The 17,119-nt window shown below is 42.6% G+C and overlaps 1 protein-coding gene across 9 annotated transcripts in view; it reads left to right on the forward strand.

Moving 5' to 3' along the window:
- The window catches only part of ATXN1 (ataxin 1), a 412,658-nt gene that overhangs the window by 151,641 nt on the left and 243,898 nt on the right, over positions 1-17,119 (forward strand). For all 9 annotated transcript variants that reach the window (XM_088831365.1, XM_088831363.1, XM_088831364.1 and 6 more), the window contains one exon: positions 14,392-14,520. The gene's annotated coding sequence lies outside the window, so the exon portion shown is untranslated. The remainder of the gene's footprint in view (positions 1-14,391; positions 14,521-17,119) is intronic.

The raw sequence follows: 17,119 nt of genomic DNA on the forward strand, positions 1-17,119 counted from the left end.
TTTTAATTATCTGTACTGATGGAATATAATCAGTGATGTGTATATTCCAGAATCATTTCCTTTGGCTTTAGGAACCATTGTATGATATTTTTATTTACTTTCCATAATGGTTCTGCTCAATTAGTATTAAAATGATGCCAAATTCTTCATGCACACGACTCATCAAAGGAAGGAAGGAAGGAATGGGCCAAAAGTATACTAAGGGTTAGGGAAAGGTCAACTGGAATTGTTTCATTTGTTACTGATAATACACAGAAGGAATCAACCCAGGGTTATTCATCTTGATTATTAGATAGAAAATAATGGCCAGTAATTCACTTCAGTTGCATAAGGAAAAAAGCACAGTAAGCCACTAACCAGATTTCCATGCTCATATATTTTTGTTTCCCAGTTCTGCATTGTGAAATTTTCTAAAAGTGAATCTGCTGAAGTCACACTCCTGTAACCACTACAGCAGTAAACACTGTCAGTTCAGTGATCTCCAGAATGTGTTCTGCACATTAGCAGTGCTCCACAGAGGCCTTTTGGGAAAACAGAAGGGCTGGTGTCCTGACCTATTAATGTTTCTAAATAATGTCCCTGTTAACTTGTATTAGCTATTTCTGTTTATTATTAAAAATCCCTCTTTCCTTCCTACTTGTACAGGTTAAGCTTATTTTTATGGGCAGCAATTATAGAAGGAAATTTGGGGAAAGTTTATGTTCTGCATAGTGGCCTTTTGTGTTTTTTTTTTTTAACTGCTCTGGGTCTTCATTGTTGCGTGCAGGCTTTCTCTAGTTGTGGAGAGCAGGGTCTGCTCTCTAGTTGCAGTGCTCAGGCTACTCGCTGCAGTGGCTTCTTTTGTTGTGGAGCACAGACTCTAGACAATGGGCTCAGTACTTGCGGCACATGGGCTTAGTTACCCAGCGGCATGTGTGCAAGGAGATCCAACCAGTCAGTCCATCCTAAGGGAACTCAGTCCTGAATATTCATTGGAAGGACTGATGCTGAAGCTGAAACTCCAATACTCTGGCCACCTGATGCGAAGAACTGACTCTTTGGAAAGGACCCTGATGCTGGGAAAGATTGAAGGTAGGAGGAGAAGGGGACGACAGAGGATGATCTCAGAGGATGTTGGATGGCATCCCCGACTCGATGGACATGAGTTTGAGTAAGCTCCGGGAGTTGGTGATGGACAGGGAGGCCTGGTGTACTGCAGTCCATGGGGTCGCAAAGAATCGGACACAACTGAGCGACAGAACTGATATGGTATCTTCCCGGACCAGGGATCCAACCTGTGTCCCCTGCATTGGCAGGTGGATTCTTAACCTCTGGACCACCAGGGAAGTCCCATAGCAGCCTTTTGGATTCCTAAAGTCTTCTTAGCCTAAAAATATATTTCAGCATCAGTCTGCCCTAGAGTCCCTCGCCTCCTGCCATTTTCAGCCCTTTGTTTGGTCCATTCACCTGAGAGATTGGTGAGATAACTTGGCTCATGCCTTGGAAATCAAGGACGGCTGGCTCTCCAGGGTGAGTAAGGGGTGATCCCTCGGTGTGGAGGTGCTGATGTCTAGGAAAAGAGAACCATCTCCAGATGTACACTTTGGTGTGGGGCCTGTCCTCAGTAAGTTGGCAGGAAAGTCTCTAGCCTCAGTGATCTGGCCTGTGGGTCAGTGGGGTCTGATTGACATCATTGGGCTTCAGCAAGTCAGAAACTACATTTAATTTCTTCTACTCTCTTGCCTGCCTGCCACCTGCTCATGGCTTCACCTAATCTATACCCTTGCAGGTGGCCCTATAGAACGGCTGTTCATATGTACCCCGATAGTTCGTCTCCCCAGCAGGACACCAAGCGATGGAGAAGCCTTGGGAGGGGCTAGGTGTGGCTTTTGGTGAAGGCCCATTTCTAGGCTCACAGTCTTGTCAGCCAGTCTACGTTGCAAATGAATGTCAGTCTGCAGTCACCATGTGCCCTGAGCAGAGCTGACCCCAGCATATTTGTGAAACCAGTCCTGTCCTGGGTCCCAGATGGCTCTTTCTCTTGCTATCCCCTTCTCCATCTTTGCTGACCTCCTCGTTATTTCCACATTGGGAAGCTAGTGTCCTCATGTTGTCCTCAGATGTTCCCCTGTTATGACCTGCTCTGTTAAAAAATGCAGAGGAAAACTAATGTCTGAATGTCTGCTGTGTGTGTGGTCTGGGCCATGGACTTTTATGTACTTTTAATGGAACTTCATCTTTGCACCAACCTTCTAAGACAGGTGTTTGTCTCTTCACAGCTGAAAAACTTGAGATTCCAGCCAGTAAGTAACTTCCCCAAAGTTACAGAGCTGGAAAGTGGTAAAGCTAGGATTTAATCCTCAGCTTGAATTCACAACTTGTTCTCTTTCCATGTGTGTTTGTGTGTGTGTTTCTTTTTTTGGATGTCTGGATAGTCTACTTCTAAGACAGCATATTATCCTGAAATTTGAAGAGAGAAAGGGAGGGGATCTTTAAACCAAAGGAAAGACTCTATTGATGGAATTTCAGTTATCCTTGAGTTTTGGGGAGGCTGTCATCTTAAAGTCACACCCCAGTGGCAACTAGCCTCTGCAGAGTGTGACCAGCGATGTAACACGCATCAAAGCATTCTTAACTGCTGCTTTTGCTTAATCCTAGACTGCCCACTGCTGCCATTTCCAGCATAGTTTAGAACTCACCAGCTTCACTTGGCTGTCCCTTGGCCAGGATGTGTGCTTTCCTGGTTTTCTTATAAAACTTTAACCCATGGTGGGAGCTGAATATTTTACTTCCAGCCACCTCTCTCTGATGCTTGGAAAGACTGAAGGCAAAAGGAAAAGAGGGCCACAGAGGCTGAGATGGTTGAATGGTATCACCAACTCAATGGATATGAGTTTGAGCAAACTGGGGGAGATGGTGAAACACAGGGAGCCAGGTGAGGTGCAGGCCAGGGAGTTGCAAGGAGTTGGACACGACTTAGCGACTGAACCAACATCATCTCTTTGAGGATGAATTTGGCAACACCGCCATTTAGGAATATGCTGTACCTTACATTGAAAGTAGATTTATGTTGCTTATCCGGGTCCACAGTGACCTTGAACATGAAAGACATTCTTCTCAAGGGAAACATTTTCCTCCCTTTCTCCCTTGGTTGTAACCAACAAAAGGGGGTGGTCCACCCATGTCGGCAGGGCTCAGGGGCGTGGGTGAACACATCCGTCTTCCACCTTGGAGACACCGCTGACGAAGTTCCCTTACAAAGCCCAGAGGAATTTTCCTCCTTCCACCAGAGGTGTTTATAACCTCTAATTTGCTCACCATGCCTCTTGTAGAAGGGAGTAGGAGCTCAAACCACTGGCAGGCTGCCACGGAGCCGCCTCGGGATGGTGTCTTAGAGCTGAGAGGCTCGCTGGAGGATGCTGGTATGCAGATGGGAAGGAGGAGGGATGCAGGTTGAAACAGCAGCGCACAGTCCCGCCTTCTGCGCGGCTCCCTGGAGGTGTGCGTCTGGGCCCAGGAGATAGCCAACCAGGGAGCAGGAAAGGGCCACGTGGCAATAAGTGAAGGAGAGGAGGAGCTACGATCAATGAACCTTGGTCCAGCGCTGCAACAGTGCCTTGGCAAGATCTAATAATAAACACTTAGCTTTTTTTGTACTCTGTGCCTGATAGTGGAGAACAGAGCCCTTGCGGGAGACTTGGCCTCATACCTGTTTTGCCCTGGGAAAGGGCTGCCCTTTGTGCTGCTGTAGTAGTTGATGGCACCTCCACCTGGTGCTTTGGGCATGACCTCATTTCCCATAGGAGCTTAAAGGGATGGAACGGGGAGGACTAATTAGTCCCTCATTAAGCACTTACGAGTAAAGTACAGGAATTCTCCTGAAAAGATGATCTAGTCGTTGAATAGAAAGCCAGACGCACTTTTATCATAACATCAGAATACAAAGTCATTTGAAATAAAAGCTTTTTGTCGTTGTGGCAAATGACGATGTTTTAATAGGATTTTTACATATCAGTGTAACAAAGGGATCCTGTAAAATGTGATGATTTTAGTATTTTTGCAGATCTTGAGAACTGTCTCATAATCTGGAATTTCACCTGCGGTTACAGACACATTTTTCCCCCATCCTGTTTGTGGGCATCCAGTACCGTGTTCTTAGTAGAAAATCAATGGGAGAGGTTTCTTGACCAAGCAGGAAAGACTGTTCTCTTAACACTGCCTGGCTAGGTTCCAGCTCACTGGCCTAAAAAGAGACAGCATCACTAGTGTGATTAATGTAAGGCCCCTTGGCTCTGCTTAAACAGTTTAAGAACCTAGTAAGAAGCAGAAGACCTCACCAACAGACAACAAAAATTCTCAAATGGGTGGCTTGGTCACTACTAACATTAACTTGTTTGTTTGACTTTTAATCACATCTAGATGTTCAGAGACACTCATTGTATAGGTGAGGAGTCCCCAACCTCTGGGATCTAATGCCTGATGATCTGAGCTGGAGATGATCTAATCATAATGGAAATAAAGTGCACAATAAATGTAACGCACTTGAGTCATCCGGAAACCATCCCCCCTCCACCCCAGTCTGTGGAAAAATTGTCTTCCATGAAAACAATCCCTGTTGCCAAAAAATTGGGGGGACCACTGGCGTAGGTGAAGGTGCGCAGTTCCTCCTTCTTCCCTCGTTGTCTCCCTTTCATACATCTCCCTGCTTGCTGGGGTTGTGTGCATGTGTGTTAAGTCACCTCAGTTGTGTCTGACTCTTTGCGACCCTATGGACCCATCAGGCTCCTCTGTCCATGGGACTCTCCAGGCAAGAATACTGGGGTGGGTTGCCATGCCCTCCTCCAGGGGATCTTCCCAACCCAGGGATGCAACCCGCCTCTCTTAAGTCTCCTGCACTGGCAGGCAGGTTCTTTACCAGTGGTTCCACCTGGGAAGCCCTTGTTGGGATTGACCAGTAAGAAAGAGACCAGGATGGAGAAGGGATGCGAAAAAATGGTCAAGATGACTTAAAATTCAGAGAGTGGTTACTGCCAATAATAAAAGGCCATGGCGAAGAAACTTGAAACAGTTGGCAGCAATATTGGCCGAAGCTGGCTAGGTTTCACTGACCATTGCCCTGGTCTCTGTTCCTGTTAGTCAAGGAAGGTAGACTAGTTACCCTTCCAATTAATTTCTGGGTCTGCTGTAGTGCTGTCCTGCCATTGTTGCCATTGTGCCAGAAAGAGGTTCTGTTCATTATACTTTTTGCCCCTCCTCTTGCCCTCTATTTGCTAAGTCTACCCTCAGACCCAGCAGGTCTGTAGATACACGTGGGGGAAAGATTAGAACTGGATGATCAGGACCTCAGACTTGGAGTTCAGTAGACTCCAGCTTTGGCCTTGGTCTTTGGGAGAGGGAAGAAGCCTTTTCCTCTAAGCCTAAGTCTGGCAAAACCTAATTACAGGGATTTAAAAAAAAATTGCTATTCTAACATAAAAGCTCATGAGGTTTTAATGGCTATTTAAAAAAATATTTATTTTGTCAGTTGTTTCACTTGCTATTATTTTCTCCCATTCTGAGGGTTGTCTTTTCTCCAAAGTATACAAGCAGCTCATGCAGCTCAATAGCAGAAAAATAAACAACCCAATCAAAAAGTGGGCAAAAGACCTAAACAGACATTTCTCCATAGAAAACATACAGATGGCTAATAAACACATGAAAAGATGCTCAGCATCGCTCATTATTAGAGAACTGCAAATCAAAAGTACAATGAGGTATCACCTCACACTGGTCAGAAATGGCTATCATCAAAAAATCTACAAGCAATAAATGCTGGAGAGAGTGTGGAGAAAAGGGATTCCTCTTGCATTGTTGGTGGGAATGTAAATTGATACGACTACTGTGGAGAACACTATGGAGATTCCTTAAAAAGCTATAAATAAAGCTACCTTGAAGTGAAAGGGAAAGAGTTAGTCACTCAATTGTGTCTGATTCTTTGCAACCCCATGGACTGTAGCCTGACAGGCTCTTCTGTCCTTGGAATTCTCTAGGCAAGAATACTGGAGTGAGTAGTCATCCTCTTCTCTGGGGGATCTTCCCAACTCAGGGATCAAACCCAGGCCTCCTGCATTGCAGGTGGATTCTTTACATTCTGAGCCACCAGGGAAGCCCAAGATTATCATATGACCCAACAATCCCACTACTGGGCTTGTACCGTGAGGAAACTATAATTGAAAAATACGCATGTGCCCCAATATTCAGTGCAGCACTATTTACAATAGCTAGGGCATGGAACGGAGAAGGCAATGGCAAGCCACTCCAGTACTATTGCCTAGAAAATCCCATGGACGGAGGAGCCTGGTAGGCTGCAGTCCGTGGGGTCGCTAAGAGTCAGACACGACTGAGCGACTTCACTTTCACTTTCACACATTGGAGAAGGAAATGGCAACCCACTCCAGTGTTCTTGCCTGGAGAATCCCAGGGACGGGGGAGCCTAGTGGGCTTCCGTCTATGGGGTCACACAGAGTCGGACACGACTAAAGTGACTTAGCAGCAGCAGCAGCAGGGCATGGAAACAACCTAGACATCCATTAACAGATGAATGAATAAAGAAGCTATAGCATCTGTATACACAGTGGAATATTACTCAGTCATACAAAGAAATGTATTTGAATCAGTTCTAGTGGGTGGATGAACCTAGAGCTTGTTATACACAGTGAAGTAAGTCAGAAAGAGAAAAACAAGTATCGCATATTAGCACATATGTATGAAATCTAGAACGATGGTGCCAATGAACCTATCTTCAGGGCAGCAGTGGAGAGGCAGACATAGGCAACAGACTTGTGGATGCAGTGGGGGAAGGATGGGGTGGGGTGAATGGAGAGAGTGGCGTGGAAACTCACGTTACCGTCTGTAAAATAGATAGCTAATAGGAATTTGCTTTATCTCTCAGGAAGTTCAGATTGGTGCAGTGTGACAAACTAGAGGGTTGGAATGGGATGGGAGATGGGAGGGAGGTTCAAGAGGGAGGGGCCATAGGTATACCTGTATCTGAGTCATCCTGACATACAGCAGAAACTGACACAACATTGTAAAGCACGAAAAAAGAAAGTAAAAATTAGTTTTCTCACTTTGCTGGTCTTAGTTGGTGTACTCAGGATCTTCTTTGTGGCATGAGAGATCTTTAGTTGAAGCATGTGGGATCCAGTTCCCTAACCAGGTGGGTTCCACAGTTTGCATAATACAAAAAATAGGGGGGATTAAACATTATTTTCCATCTTTTTGAGATATAGTTGACTTTCAGCAGTGTGTATGTTTAGGGTGTATAGCATAAAGGTTTGACTGTACGTGTATCATGGAATGATTACCACAGTGTTTAGTTAACAATCATCATCTCATATAGACACAAAAATGAAAAAGAGGAAAAAAAATTTTTTTACCTAGTGATAAGAACCCTGGGGATTTACTCTCAAGCTTCATCTATGTCATACAGGCAATGGCAGCCCACTCCAGTACTCTTGGCTGGAAAATCCCATGGACAGAGGAGCCTGGTAGGCTGCAGTCCATGGGGTCGCTAAGAGTTGGACACGACTGAGAGACTTCACTTTCACTTTTCAGTTGCAGGCATTGAAGGAAATGGCAACCCACTCCAGGGTTCTTGCCTGGAGAATCCCAGGGACGGGGGAGCCTGGTGGGCTGCCATCTATGGGGTCGCACAGAGTGGGACACGACTGAAGCGACTTAGCAGCAGCAGCAGTGTGAACTTCAATCATCCTGTTGCACATTACTACCTTTGGAAAATACAAATTTTTTAAGGTGATAACATAAGTCAGAAATCTCTCTGTTGCTCCCATATTTTACCCATTTCATATTATAGTCCCTTTTCATCATCCACAGTGTTTTGACATTACACGGGGTGCTTAAAAGATGTGGTCCGACAGGGAAATCCCTGGGGTCGTTTTGGCTGGCTGAGGATATAAGATGAGGTTGACAGAAGCCTTCTGCTCCTCTTCCTGTGTAATGCCTAGAAAATCTTGGGCCATGGAGAAAAGAGAACCCATTAAGGGAGGTTTGGTGTGACCTCCTGGAAAATCCTTAGTTATTGTCCCAACGGTGACGAATTGTTCCGAATATGGACGATCAGCTTGGATCCTTGTTAGGAGGAACTTGTTCTTTTGCTGCCCACTGTGCTTTTCAGAGCAGAACTAGCCTTGAGTGAGGTGGGACTTGGCATGTGTATGATGATGTCTTAGGTAATGCAGCCAGGCAGATATTTGCAAAGGCAAAGTCTTGAAAAATTAAAAGGGGATATGTGAGAAATTGATCTACTAGGGAGTAAGAATGACCATGAAAGTGGAAAATGTCCATCAGGCCGGGTGTGGTGCTTTTCGGAGCGCCTAAGTTCTCCCCTGCCTGGATGCATCATCGCCGAAGTGCTGGCTGGTCTTGGGAGGGGAGGACAGACGTCTCCAGGGAACCTCTCTACACCCCCCCCCACCCCCGCCTTACTCTCCAGCGGCTGCATAGAGTAGTGCGTGACGTGCAGGCGTGGTGGATGTTGAATCTTCCTCTGGATTTCCATTAGAGTGTGTGGAATCAATACCCAGCTGAACGTTTGTCCTGAGAACACCCAGAGGCCCCCTGTGTAGCTTGGTATTTTTCAGACCGATTCTCAGACGGGAAATTGTGCAGAATGTCTATTTTCTAAAATAGTTCCAACATCTTTTATGTGATGCTGATGCATCTGGAAGTGAAAGTGCTTAAGAGTTTTATTTCACTAAAAGTGAATTTTTTTTCTTTTTATTTTAACCTCTAACTTCAGATCACAATTTAGGGACATTTTCACCATAGTCTTAAGAGTATCGGGATGTGTGTGTTCACTGATGCATCGAACCAGTCTTTTCTGAGAATTTTTATGTGCAGGGGACTGTGCAGGTTGTTATGAAAAATTCGAGACCTGATCAGTGTGACTCTAAGCATCTCAGAGTCTAGAGAGGGACACAGATCATTCATTACATGGTAGGACAAATACAGTATATGTGGAAGCGTGTTACCAAGGAGGTGACATCTGAGCTGAATCTTAAAGGAAGAGTAACATTTGAATGAATAAGAAGAGCATTCCCAGTTAAAGGACCAGCATGAGTAATAAGAAATTTTGCCTTGTAAATTCCTAAGATTTCACTAGATTTTATGACACTAACACAAGCATCACAATAATGAAATTATTCAGAAATTCAGAGAAAAATTATCTAAGTAGATTTAAGACTTTTTTTTTTGCTAAATTTGTCTGTCCTACTTTTTCATCTTAATTATGTTGCAAGGTACACTAGATTTGCATCATATTAAACTGGTTGATAGTTATAGCCAATGAGTAGAATTATAACTCAGTTTAAAATCCTATTGGTAACAACAATTGGGAACTTAGCATTTAAGTAAATGTAGGTAGTTTAGTGTTTAGATAAATTTACATAACTTAGAGTTTGGGGTTAACAGATACATACTCCTATATATAAAATAGATAATAAAGATCTACTGTATAGCAATGGGAACTATAGTCATAATTGTGTACTAACCAATGATGAAAAAGATATGTATGTGTACGTGTGTAAATGAATCACTTTGTTATACAGCTGAAAGTAACACAACATTGTAAATCCACTGTATTTCAATAAAAAAGGAAGTTCGCATTTTTATAACATTTCCTGTCTGTAACTCCTATTACTTCTCAGAAGATGGGTAAGCCCCAATTAGAAATCTGACTTGCTTTGAGTTTTATTATTTATCACGGAGATAAAAATGAATTGAGAATAGAAATCTCAAAATACAATGATAGTACTTTATATTGCAGTAGCACACAGTATATATAAAATAGTATTTATTATTTAAATTCAGCCAGTATGCAAGAGAAAGAGCAATATAAGACTAAATTATAAGTTTGCTTTGTAGAATAAACTATTACCAGTACATTCCACTCAGCTGTATACTGGTAGCATTTGTAAATAGTTCATTCTTATGTTATTTCCGCCCCCAAAGAAAACAGTTGCAAAATTTTCTTGCTTCTTTTCCCTTCTTTGCATAATCTGTTAAATTTTAACAATTCTAAACCAGAATAGCAGGAACATTTATGGTGTATTCATTAGACAAATACATAATATTTATAAAGTCTGTTTAGTAATTAAAAGAAATAGATGAATATGTATCACTTTCTTGTTTTTTTAGCAAAAGAAATAATTCACAGTAAGTGTTTCTAATTATTTCAGCTAAATATTTATAGTACTTGAGTGATAATATTTGTTGTTTCTGTCATTTAGATTTTATAGATAACTTTTGGACAGACATATTTCTTTTCTGTTGGAATGTCTGTACCTCTGCACATACATTGCAGATTACTGAAACAATGCTGGCCCTTCAGCTGCAGACAATAAAAGTCTCCTTTATCCTTAGTTAACTGAGGGCCTCTCTGATAATGTCTCTATGGCCTTATGGAGATGCTAATGCTAATTAATGTTTTAATAGGGAAAATTTTTAGCAAGTAAAACTGTTAAATTTGAAGCATGAATTGTAAATTCAACTTGGTTGCCCTAATGATAATGTCCATATAGTGCTTCCAGTATTCTGAACTCAGTGCCAAATATTTTACTTATATGTATGTAATACATGCTGCTGCTGCTTAGTCACTTCAGTCATGTCCGACTGTATGGAATGTAGCCTGCCAGGTTGCCAGGTTCCTCTGTCCATGGGATTTTCCAAGCAAGATTACTGGAGTGAGTTGCCATTTCCTTCTCTCTCTATATATAGATAAAATGTGTGATAATATTTTAAATGTATAACTCTGGAGCTTTACACATATTTTATATATATATATAAAATTTTTAGTTACACATATTTTTTCCCAACTACTATTTGAGTGTCTTTATGCCCATTTTACAGATGAATTTGTAACCATTATGCATCATAACATATAATAATACTTTAAATATACTATGTCAATAGTGTATTTAAAATACACAAGTCTGCAGCTTCACACCTATTTCATATATATGTATATATATATGCACATATATGTATATATATATGGAGCTTCCAGGTGGCCCTAGTGGTAAAGAACCCGCCTGCCAATGCAGGAGACATAAGAGGCTGGGTCGGGAAGATCCCCTGGAGGACGGCATGGCAACCTACTCCAGTATTCTTGCTTAGAGAATCTCATGGACAGAGGAGCCTGGCAGACTATAGTCCATAGGGTTGCAAAGAGTCAGACATTACTGAACACACACACATACACACACATTTTCTTTTGTTCATTCAACAGATACTTATTTATTGAATATCTATGTGCCAGGCTGCTGTGCTAAACTCATGGGGAGAGTGGAACGAGGCAGTACCTACCCCCTCTTGCCTTTAAGGGACTCAGCAGTGTCCTGGGAGGGATGAACTTGCCTCAGAGACAAGTACAAGAAAATATGATAATTGCTTTAACAGGAGTTGGTACAAGATGTTATTGGGCATGAATTGGAGCAAACCCTGGGAGACAGTGGAGGACAGAGGAGTCAGCAAATTTTTAGTAAATGCCTATAATGTACGCACCATTGTGTTGAAATAGGATAAAAGCATGGGCAAGAACTTATACAGTTGTGCCTTCCTGGAACTTACTAATTGGTGAGGGAAACAACCATTCATCAGTGAATTTAACAACTTACTAAATTAGTAAAAATTAACTTTAATTAAATTAATTAATTTTAAAAATTTAATTAATTAAAAAAGTAAAATTACAAATGTGATCAGTATAACCAAGGAGAGAGTGATTCTGTAAAGTATGTAGTAAGGGCTCCTGGTACTGATCCCTGATGCTGGGAAAGACTGAAGGTAAAAGGAGAAGGGGGCGGCAGAGGATGAGATGGTTAGAGGGCATCGCCGACTCAATGGACATGAATCTGAGCAAATTCTGGGAGATAGTGGAGGACAGAGGAGCCTGGTGTGCTGCAGTGCCTCGGGTCTCAAGGACCCTGAGGTCTAGGAGAGCAAGGTGCTTCCCAGGAATTAAAAGTAAGCCAGGAGAGCTCCATGCAGGCTAGAAAATAATGCAACGGCTGAACCGCCTTGGGCACTGGGGGCCGTGGTCAGAATCCAAGCTCAGTAGAAAGCCATTGCCTTGCTTTAGGCAGGCTCTGAGGATGGGCTATAGGGTGGCGGGGTAGGAGCAAGGAGACCACTTGGGAGGCCAGTGGAATAGTCCAGATGAATCGTGATGGTGGGCAGCCTGGAGCAGAGGTGGTGGTCAGGGGAGAAGGGGAGGGTGGCAGATTCAATGACTGGTTGGTTGGATATGGGGTATAATTTGAAAAAGAAAGATGTTAAGGTTCCGCTGGTACCATTGCTAAGGAAACACAGAAGAGGGCAGAATCCGCTCTGCTTGGATCTCCAGAAAATGTCAGGGAAGAACGAATAAGTCATCAAAAAGGATTGAGATTGGAAGTTGGCCTTGAAGAATGAGTAGGCATTTTCAAGAGGGGAAAGGTATGATAATCAGAGGGCAGGGCATGCGCAAAGGCACAGGGGCACAACCAGAACAGCACAAGCAAGTAACTGCAAACATTCATAGGTACGAAAGGGAAATTAATATGTGACTCGTAAATAACTATGTTGGTTTCTTGATACGCTCATCTCTATTTTGTGCACAGTCATTGTAAGACCTATGCTGCTGCTAAGTCGCTTCAGTCATGTCCGACTCTGTGCGACCCCATAGACGGCAGCCCACCAGGCTCCCCCTGTCCCTGGGATTCTCCAGGCAAGAACACTGGCGTGGGTTGCCATTTCCTTCTCCAATGCAGGAAAGTGAAAAGTGAGAGTGAAGTCGCTCAGTCGAGTCTGACTCTTAGCAACCCCATGGACTGCAGCCTACCAGGCTCCTCTGTCCATGGGAGTCTCCAGGCAAGAGTACTGGAGTGGGTTGCCATTGCCTTCTCCAAGACCTATAGTAAGACCTATAGTAGGTAGAATTTGTACACAGGTTAAAATGTTTAAATGTTTTATTTTTATTCCATAGGCATAATGTATAGAAATTCCTGTCTTTACTTCCATATTTTAAATGAGGAATTCACATATAGCTCTTGATTTTATTATCTGCCTTCTTTCTAATAAAATTTAGTCATTTGGGTAGGACTTAGAGTTTAGGTTTTTCCTTAGTGTTTTGGCATCTGGATTTGGGATTGATTGACATTTTAAATTTATTGAAATAACTATGAATTTACTCCTGATGGAAATAGGAACATGTTGATTTTGATTTTGCTTGGAAACTAAAATCAAAGGACAATCCAATCCAAAAAGAGTTAGTAATGCTAAAACTTAGGTGACATATCAACTCTGGGGAAAAATAAGGTGATGTTGAATTAATAGTTGACATGTTTATAGTAAGTACAAGAGTGTTGATGGATCAGTTTTGGAGAAATCTATAGCACTGAAATTATGAGCATGGCTTGTGTGAAAGATAGTGGCTTAAAATACTGCCTTTAACATCTGTTAGCAATGGCAAGCCACTCCAGTACTCTTGCCTAGTAAATCCCATGGATGGAGGAGCCTGGTAGGCTGCAGTCCGTGGGGTCGCTAAGGGTCGGACACGACTGAGCGACTTCACTTTCACTTTTCACTTTCACACATTGGAGAAGGAAATGGCGGCCCACTCCAGTGTTCTTGCCTGGAGAATCCCAGGGATGGGGGAGCCTGGTGGGCTTCCGTCTATGGGGTCACACAGAGTCGGACACGACTGAAGTGACTTAGCAGCAGCAGCAGCAGCCACACAAATGCCCAGTTTTCTTGTAACAGGTAATAATGATTTTTCACTACCTCACAGGGTGTGGTGGAGTGGGGTGCCAGGAATATAGTCAGTGTTCAATAAATGTCCATGATGACTTTGACAATCACTGATTCCAGGCTTCACTTGAGTCATCAACAGAGAGGCACTGTTCAGTTTCCAAAGTGAAAGTCAGGCTGCTATGTAAATACATGTATTGAACTTGCCTACCTCTGTGGTTAGAAAAAAAATCTCAGAGAGCATCAGATTCAGTAATGTTTATGACATTTTCTGCAGAAGAATTATTTCTCGTTTCTCTGAAGTCTTGAGATCAATAGGCAAAGAAGGAGGGGAAGGAAAAGGGTGTTTTGATGGTGTTGTTCCTAAGGTCAGGAGATGTGGTGGGAAGCAGTCCCTCAGCAGAACCCTCTCAACCTCAGAGATGAGGACCTGCCATGGGTCTGCTTGCTGAGTTTTTGGCATTCTGAATTAAGAACTGTGTGTGGTGTGTGTGTGTGTGTGTGTGAAAGAGAGAGGGAGAGAGAGATTATGCAAATATGTTTCTCTTTTCTGAGAATTCAGCTCATGTGAATGAAGACCGCAGAAAACGGCCTAACTCAGTGGGAATGTTGTTTTTATAATTACAGGTCTAGGCTTTTCACATTGACTTTGTCTACTGCCTCCCCTTCTGCTCAAGCAAAATCTGTCTGAGAAGATCTGATGGGAAGGAACTAACTGTGTAAGATTCTCCATTGTGATGAAAGCACATGGTACAGGTAAATATCTCTGACATCTTTAACCAAAAATAGCTCTCATTTGATTGTAAAAGACCGAAGCTGGTCATGGGGATGTTTACACACCTACTCCCATGTATACTCACACACACACATGCAAAACAAACATACATCTGTAGATTCATGTGTTCTCCACCCGTGTATTCTTTCCATCTCTTTATAAAAATGGAACTCTTGCTTTTTTATGGGAAAGAAATTAACTTCTACTTATTTTGAGATCATCGACGAGGATGATGACAAGGCATTAATAAGAAAGGGGATAACTGGCAATTGTGTTTATAAATTCAGCTACAGAGACCATGTCCCATCAGATGGTCAAAGGGAGCAATGCAATATATGCTGTTATAGAATCTTTCTGTTCCTCTTCCCAGTGCAGTGATACACGTCTTTTCATAGCAAGTTATTTATCAACAATATGATTTTAGTGATTGTATTGTATACCATTGAATACATATCCTAAAGTAATTTAATTGATCCCCTCTAGTTGGACATTTAAGTTATTTCTCTTTGTTTTGGCCTTTATGCTACCAAGAATGTTCTTATGGCTTTATGTTAGTTGTCATTATTGATGGCTTCCTTGGGATAGTTCCATAGCAGTAAATTTCTGAATTTAAGCGTTTTCAAGTTTTAAGACTCTTGACACTTATTGCCAAATTACTTTCCAATAAAGTCATACCAGTTTATATTTCCAGAGGTGCAGTGTAGGAGAGACCTACTTCCATAAAATTTTGCCAGTGTCCAGAATTTTGAAAAAAAGGAAGAATATTTGCCAGTTGATTATGAGAACCGGTGTCTTTCCACGTGTTGGGTTATTTTTTGGAGGGGTAAGGCAGCACATTGTTTGTAAATCATACCATTTTGAAGGACCTTTCCTCTGTAGATAGTAGCATGCTTGAAACTTAACCAATAGTTGACATTTGAGAAGACTGAATCAAGAAGCATGATATCATTTGAGTCCTATTCCAAAAGAGTAATGTTATGAGAAAATGGTCATGATCAGAATTAAAAAAAAAAAGCAAAGTATGACAGTAACCGTAGCGTAATCCCATTCATGTAAAATTGTTTTTTTTCCTTCTTCCTCTCTTGTTTCATCCTCCTCTGGGATGCAGAAAAGGTATAATATATTTCCGAATGGTCTTAATTAGAATTCATGGAGTAATCCTAGGTCTGGAGAAACCGGCTGACTGAAGTCTCCACGTCAGACTGCCATTTCCCACAAAGCTCTGAAGTCTCAGAACTGCTGCGACACCTGGCCAGTGGGTCCCTGGAGCAGCCCTTGTGTGAGAGCAGAGCCTCAAACCCCTCTCCCGCTCCCTGGGCTGCCTTGCTCCTGAGACACAGCGAGGACCTTGGGTCAGGCCGACTTTCTGGCCTCTTGGAGCTACACCAAATCCCCAGACATTCAGCTCCACATACGCAAGCTGCCGTGCTAGGCTCATCTTATTCCCTCAGTGGTATTAAATAAGCTTCCTTTCAATTAAAAAAAAATTGCAAGAGAAGGTAGAATCAGAGACCTTCTTAGGAAGGAAGAAGATCTTAGGAAATGCATACTTCTTATGAAATATATAGTTTATCCTTCATAAGCGCACAAGAGAAAACTGGGGAGGTGCGAGTCCCTCAGCCCCTGAGCCACATCCCAAAGCTGAAACATAGAAGGGAAAAAGAGGCAGAGTGAGATTTGGCATTAAGGAGAAAAACCCACGGTGACTGGTCTGGCTTCAGGAAAGCTAATGCTTTTCACCGGAGACTCTGCAAGTCCTGTGTATGTACATTTGTTTTGGCCCAGGTTTCCAGTCTCATTTGCACAGCTCTGTATTTTTCAGTAAAGAGAGGAACATCTGAATTCCTAATTAAGACAGTTTAGCTTAAGAACTCCTCTTTAGTGGGCCATAAATTATTCTCCTCCAAATGATTATGAGGAGGACACCTAAGAAAACGAAACTTGTATTTAGGCACGTACATATGTTATCCCAACAAAATTAATAAGTTCATAAAGGGAGAGAGGATAGCAAATGTGTCAGCAAATATAGGTCGGGAAAGGAGTGCATTGTGTTCTGCCAGACTCCAGCGAGCGGAGGTAGCACGGCCATGCATCTCGGCAGCAAGGACGGGGTAAAGCTGCCATATGGGAGGCTTGGTATTTGGATAGCATTCAATTCCTCCCCAATTACAGAAGCAACAGGGACTCAGACAGAGAGGAAGAAAGGATGCTCTTGCTGTGCCTTGCTGGCTGCTGTGCAGAAATGCAGACACGTTGATTATTAGGGGCTTATGGATGAATTTCTCTAGGGAGACAGAAGAGTGGGAATATTTAACCACGTTTCACAGGAGCTTGGGTTGCCTCCATATCCAAACCATTCTTGCAGTCATGTGAGACACTTCCCTGCGAGGCCAGGCCAAATCATTGTTGAAAACTCAATTCACAGAGTCCCATTGAGCTTTTGGTGGTGCCTTCAGACTTTGCCAGTGCAGAGCGAGAGCTCAAGTTTTGAACTGAAAGAAATTTGAGATGATGTCTTTCAATCCTGCTCTCATGTAGTCATTCATCCCTCATGTATTCATTTAAATACCTCTTTGGGGG

This window comes from Moschus berezovskii, chromosome 23 (genome assembly GCF_049115385.1).
Source record: "Moschus berezovskii isolate FMDL1 chromosome 23, NW_MosBer_1.0, whole genome shotgun sequence".
Classification (NCBI taxonomy): Eukaryota; Metazoa; Chordata; class Mammalia; order Artiodactyla; family Moschidae; genus Moschus; species Moschus berezovskii.